Source organism: Mercenaria mercenaria, unplaced genomic scaffold, assembly GCF_021730395.1.
Source record: "Mercenaria mercenaria strain notata unplaced genomic scaffold, MADL_Memer_1 contig_3584, whole genome shotgun sequence".
NCBI classification, from domain to species: Eukaryota; Metazoa; Mollusca; class Bivalvia; order Venerida; family Veneridae; genus Mercenaria; species Mercenaria mercenaria.
The window spans coordinates 16,509-23,528 of NW_026461737.1; the positions used below are offsets into that span (position 1 = coordinate 16,509).

Below are 7,020 nucleotides of genomic sequence, written 5' to 3' on the forward strand. Positions count from 1 at the left end.
CAAAGCTTTTAGTCGTCAGTTAGTAATTAAACAGTTCCTAAAATATTTAACAAATCATATGTTTTTACAGAGATTCTGTATTTCAAGTACAAGTAACACAGTAGTGAATTTTACGTTGGAGTTCTAAGTTGTACTTTATGCAGTAATTCCGGCACTGACTTAGTTTGACATATAGCAGATGCTATGTACCAACCCTTCACCATGTTAGTATATCGTTTCCTCGATAAAAGTTCCTTGAAAAGAAGCTTTAATGTGTTATTAAATAACGTGTGTGTATGGGTGTTTTTGTGTGTGTTGCTTTAGATAAACGTGTTGAACTGTACATTTTGAAGGTGCTATATCTTTATTAGGGAAAGAGACTTCTGGTGCATTAACTACTGCTAACAACCATGGTGTAATGGGAACTGTTGAACAAACAAACCAATATGCTGCAAACCCATTAACTGCACACTATTACAATTTTGGTAAGTACACAATAATTCTGTGTGTGTTAAATATTCACCAGTTGTCTTTCAGACAAATTTCAGATTGGTTATTATTATGTCTCCCCTAGGAGACATATTGTTTTTGCCCTGTCCGTCCGTCCGTCCTTCCGTCCGTCCGCTCTTACGAGAGCTACGTTGTGGGGTGAGCGGTATAGAATAAGGTTCATTGTGGGGTGATTTTGTATTATGGGGTGCATCCCATAATGACATCATCTTAAACGGGTGCAAATGTACATTGTGGGTTGTTTCTTTAATTTTCGGAGTTGCACCCCAGAAGAAAATGGACACATTTGTCCCTCTTTGGACAGTTACGGACACAATTCGTGTTTAAGAATGATTGCAATCTATAAATAGCGGCCACCCAATGGAATGACGTCATTCGGTAGCATTCGTTATTGTTCGGCAAAAACGGAGTTAAGCGCATGCGCAGTCAAGTGACCTGGCCACGCCGTCGCCATATTGGTAGTCCTGAAGCGGATCTAGACAGCGTTTTCACAACAGTAAGTTTTGTAAAACAAATCATTCATTTGGAAAAACAGAAAGTCATTCGCTGAATATAATTTTTATGGGGAACGGAATTTCATGCATCAAAACAACTAGTTAATTCGAAAATGCTAGGAAAATCAGCGAGTGTTTCGTACCCAAAATGGTCGTACCATAATTTGTCAAGTTAGAGTGCAGTAAATTTAACTCAAGATAATAAAACGTAATAACTGGGTCACAATAAATAAATCTAAAAGTTAGACTTTTTTTACGTTTTTGAAAGAACTTATTAAGTAATATTTCTTTAAAATATTGTCCCTGCTATTCAATTACTCATTATTTGTTTTTATATTCCATGATTTCTACAGAAAATGGCATCCTTTGGCCCTTTTTGCAAAGCTGAAAGCTTCATTTTTGAAAACATTTATTCACTCAATTTTCCCAACGTTAAAATAGTTCTTGTTGGTTTTGTACTTGAATTGGAGGCCATCGCTGACATGAAAACAGACTCTGCAGCAGTTTACCAAATTTTTATCAGAATTCAATCCTGAATTTGAACATGTGAATACACTCACAAATTAAGTAGAATTCTTGATCAAAAGAGAAAGCTCTGTGCAAAGAAATAAGTGAACAGAGTTAAAAATGTCAAATTACTCAATCAAAATTTTGCAGGGCCAACAACAAATACAAGTAATCCTCAACTGGCAGAAGAGTTCCCATCTGCTAGTCCAAATAATATCTGCATGAATATTAATGTCTAATTTATAATAGCAAGTAAGTTTGGCTAGAATATCACGACTTTTTAATTTTTTAATGTCTTCGTTTTCTTAACAGTAAAATACAGATACAAGCAAGGCTTAGCGGGATGGGTGACTACTGTAAAATATCAGATCATAAAATATGTCTTCCAGATAAACCAATTGAGTAAGGCTTATTGTTGGCAAAAGCCACATAATGTTCAGTGACCTTTTAGTGTAGAATTTGTATTCATTAATAAATATTCGTATTCATCCCCTGTATTTGTGTTAGACTGGTAACATAGCCCGATCGGGCTTTCGACATAAAATTAATAATTTGTTTTGTAGCCCTCTTTTAGACCTTCTGAAAACAGTCCATGCCAATTGTTTTACGGGTTGCAGCCCGGAACACTGTCCATGAGATTTCATTTCTTAAAATTTGATACACCTCATTAGTATGTCCATGCCAATTGGTTTACGGGTTGCAGCCCGGAACACTGTCCATGAGATTTCATTTCTTTAAATTTGATACAACTCATTAGTATGTCCATGCCAATTGCTTTACGGATTGCAGCCCATTGCACTGTCCGAGACATTTCATTTCTTAAAGTTTGATGCAGCCCATTGGTACGTCCATGCCAATTGTTTTATGGGTTGCAACCCATAACACTGAGACATTTCAATTTGATGCAGCCTATAAGTATGTCCATGCCAGTGACATCACTGGTTGCAGTCCATTACACTGTTGTTCGTGACATTTTTGATGCAGCCCATTAGCATGTCCATGCCGGTGTCACCAACAAGTGCTCAATAGCAAATAAAGTGAAGTTAGAATCCAGGCTGCTGAAAATTGCCAGACCGTCTGACCTGTCCAAAATTTAAACAGGCCCAGCACCTTTTAAAATGGAATTGGTGTGAATGCCTGGCATTTATCCCGAAAAGTAACTTAAAGTTAATAACATTTTATTATATTTTCAGACTGAGACCATGTCCAAAAGGCAGCCAGAAAGTAGCTCTGCATGGTAGGAGTAAGTATTCTTTACAATACACTAAAAACCTCTAAACTAGAACCCCTCTCATCTGGAATCCCCTTCTGTTTTCAAGAAAGAGTACTGATATAGCAAAGAAATGGTAAAGCAGTGGCTCTTAAAACAGAATTATCAAGTTTAAAACCAATGAAAATTTCAGTTTTGGAGTGTATGTGAAATATGCCGGGCAAACTCATTAGAAAAGGTGGGTTTTTTTTCAAGTTATAGTAGAGCGTTTTGAGATGAGTACATGAACTGTATTCGTCTATATCTTTTGTCTTTTTTTAACCAACTAAGTCAATATGGGAGATTTTTACAATAAATTTGTATTTATAAACCATTTTGAAATTGTAATACGTGTATATTGTATATATAAAAAAGCAGCCATTGTTGAAGTACAACTGAGGTATTTATAAACTGCCAATATGCTAACACTAGGTTGTTTCAGGGCTTATCCCAAGAGTGAATTCATTTACAAACTGATTGGTAGGGTATACTTAATATGTATGTACCTCTCTGTAATACTGTTCAAACATGCTGATCAAACTCTCATACATGTTGACCTCGGACCAGTTTTGACTAACATTCTTTTAGCTAACGTCCCTAAAATTGGCTACAACTTTCCTCATTAGGCTAAAAGCTTAGCTACAAGTAATTTTTCTCCAGCACTATCACTGTGAAAGTCAAAAATACAACCCTTTGCGATGGATATTTTGATGGTACAGTACTCATAATTCCTACAGGGCGCATTGAATTTTTAATACTGTTTAAACCATATGAATAAAGAAAGCCTGGGAAGCCGTTGATAATATTCGTGCTTTGTCTGTGTGTAGTGTCAGAAGAAATCATACCTAATATCTATGTATTAAAGATCCCACTTAATTTGCGCTTATTAATGTTAATTGGCATTCATCGAGTTTCTGATATTATCAACGCCTGGGGAAATCTGAAGGAGTTTCTATGCCACTACTGATTATCGATTTTCTATAAATAGCCTAATTAACATGTGATTATAGTTGCGCTTGTTCGAAACGAAAACTTTCGTAGATCACTAGGCTGCATTAATTGATATAACATCTTGATAGCTATGATGCACATTTAAGTTTATTCTGACGTATTTAATATTTGTTACAACTTGCCGGAAAAGCTATGGGAGGTACAAACTGGTATTTGTCTATGACCCGGAAATGTTCGGAAACCGTCGGAAGTACAAGATTCCGATCTGTCTTTTTTGTGAGAATTTCGTTTCTATTTTTAGCCATGGATTATTGCTTTTAGAAGTTATCGTTCTTTATCAAACATCCGCATATTTCGGGTGTAATATAGGTGGCACTGCAGTCGGAAAACAGGTTTCCCCAGGCTGTAGATAGAAAAAAGTTAGAAATTGTCAGACTGGATTCCCAGGTTAGAATAAAGTCTGTAATTTTACCACTTTTTGCTGTATCTCCAGCTAAAAATAGAAAAACTTGTAAACAACTTCTCATGAACCGCTAGATGGATCTTAACCAAACTTGCCAGGTCTGTAGCACCCTGGCAAGGTCTTCTCTCGAGTTTTTTTTTGTCAAATTTTACGCTGGTCACCAGAGCTAAAAATATATTTTGAAAAAAACCTAACGACTTCTTCACATGAATCGCTAATCAAGGATTGTTTTCCTTATATGTCCGGTACCAGTAAACGGACCCGTTCCCAATCGAAAATATTGTCCATTTTTCCCAATTGCCAAACTAAAATTCCCAAGGCCATAATCAACCAACTAAGAACAAGAAATAGCCTAATTCTTATATTAAAGACATAAAATACAGAGCTATATACAGACTTATGGGTTGCAACCCATAGTTAATTGACTTGGACAAACAACAACTGGGACAAAGTTGTGGGCTGCAGCCCATAATCAACTGACACGGACAAGGAAGTAACTTTTTTCCCTAAATTAAGACAAAATATATTATGTACCAGCTTGTGGGCTGCAACTCTTAGTGAATTGACTTGGACAAACAACAAGTTAGACAAAGTTGTGGGCTGCAGCCCATAATCAACTGACTTGGACAAGGAAGTGACCTTATTCCCTAAATAAAGACAAAATATATGATGTACCGACTTGTGGGCTGCAACTCGTAGTGAATTGACTTGGACAAACAACAACTGGGACAAAGTTGTGGGTTGCAGCCCATTATCAACTGACTTGGACGAGGAAGTAACCTTATTCCCGAAATAAAGACTTTATATATGATGTACTAACTAGTGGGCTGCAACTCGTTGCGAATTGACTTGGACAAACAACAAGGGACTGAGTTATGGGCTGCGGCTGTTACACTCGGCCACCATGCAACAGTTTGTCTATTGAAAACAACAAATGCCCAAACTCTATGTGCATTTATTAAATATTTTCAGGTCCATTAAAGATGTGCCTGATGAAACCATTGGAAATGTCAACAATGGTAGCATGGATGGAAGTGACAGTTATGTACCTTAAGAAAACATTTGAAGTGACAATGATTGTAAGGTGGATGAAAGTGACAATGATGTGCCTATAGAAACCACTGCAAGTGACAACAATGATAACATGGATGAAAGTGACAATGATGGGCCTGAAGAAACCCTTTTAAGTGACAACGAGTGTAACATGGATGAAAGTGACAGTGACAGGCCTGAGGAAAATATTATAAGTGATAATAAGGGACAACAATAATAACATGGATGAAAGTGACAATGATGTGCCTGAGGAAAATATTGTTAAGTGATAACAGTTGTAACGTGGATGAAAGTGATAATAATATTTCTGAAAAAAAAACAAACTCAGGGATTGGCTGTAATGAATGAACAGGATGATTTTGTGGGAGAAAAAAATGGTGAATAAAGATAATATTTTGGATTTGACTTCACTTTTACTGAGAATGACAATAATTCGTTTTTAAAAACAGAAATTTGCAGCTTTTGTCTATATAGATTTTGTCGTCTTTTTTGTAGACGATTGTGATTTTTTTTTCAATTTGGTTTGAAAATTTGATTGCTGAATAAAAATAAATGTTGTTTTTTTCAGATTGTTTGGTATTCATAATGTTAACAAACCCAAGTTATAGTCTCAAGCTCCATTTTAGTGATCTGCTTTGTGTTCGGCATCTGCCAACAATACCTTCTTTTAACATTTTCTCCAGAACCGCTTGAACTTCATTACCGGTAGTAGTAACTAATCTGTTTTGCCCCCTTGAACAATGTTTTGCTCATGTCGGTCAGTAGGCCATTTGGTTTCCGCTCAATAACAAGAGATTACTTAGACATGCTGTGGTCAATCTTAATAGGATGACTACCTTTGGTCAGTAGGTAACCCCTTATTGTTTTGGGGGTCAGTAGGTCAAAGATCCAGGTCACAGTGACCTCAACACTGAAAACCATTCCCACTTAATTAGAACGCTTGAACCTGCAGTGGTCAACTGCCTATGGCCAGTAGATGAACCTATAGTTTTTGGGGTCAGTAGGTAAAGTGTCTAGGTCACTGAGACCGCAGCACTAAAAATGTTTGCATTTTAGTTTTATGAGCTGTATCAAACTTCAAGCAATTTATGAAATGTCTCTGAGAGTATAATGGGCTGCAACTCGTAAAACAACTGGCATGGACATCCTAATGAGCTACATCAAACTTTATGGAATTAAATGTCACGACAATGTTATGGGCTGCAACCCACAAAACAGTTGACATTGACACCCTTATGGGCTGCATCAGACTTTTAGAAATGAAATGTCTCTGAGAGTGTAATGGGCTGCAACCTGTAAATAAAATCTGGAAAGTAGATCCCTCGGAAGCACCGAGAACAAGGCAAACAGTGAAAATTGCAGACTCGGTTTGATTGAGTCTGTAAAACAACTAGCATGAAGATCCTAATGAGCTGCATCAAACTTTATGGAATGAAATGTCACTGACAATTATGGGTTGCAACCAACAAAAGAGTTGACATAGACATCCTAATGGGCTGCACCAAACTTTATGGAATGAAATGTCATGGACAATGTTATGGGTTGCAACTCCAAAAAGGGTTGACATGGACATCCTTGTGGGCTGCATCAAACTTCTAGAAATGAAATGTTTCTGAGATTGTAATGGGCTGTAACCTGTAAAAAAATAATTGGCATGGATTAGTCATCCACCTCTTATTCATGTGGGGAAGTTGGCAGTTACTTGCGGAGAACAGGTTTGTACTGGTACAGAATCCAGGAACACTGGTTAGGTTAACTGCCTGCCGTTACTTGACTGAAATACTGTTGAAAAACTGCGTTAAACCCAAAACAAA

At 36.9% G+C, this 7,020-nt stretch overlaps 1 long non-coding RNA gene across 1 annotated transcript; it reads left to right on the forward strand.

The window, feature by feature from the left end:
* The first annotated feature begins 408 nt into the window (after positions 1–408).
* LOC128553203 (uncharacterized) lies at positions 409–6,009 on the forward strand. The gene is made up of 3 exons (XR_008369292.1): positions 409–985; positions 2,684–2,733; positions 5,126–6,009. It is a non-coding gene; the product is annotated as an uncharacterized LOC128553203 (long non-coding RNA).
* The last annotated feature ends 1,011 nt before the right edge of the window (positions 6,010–7,020 follow it).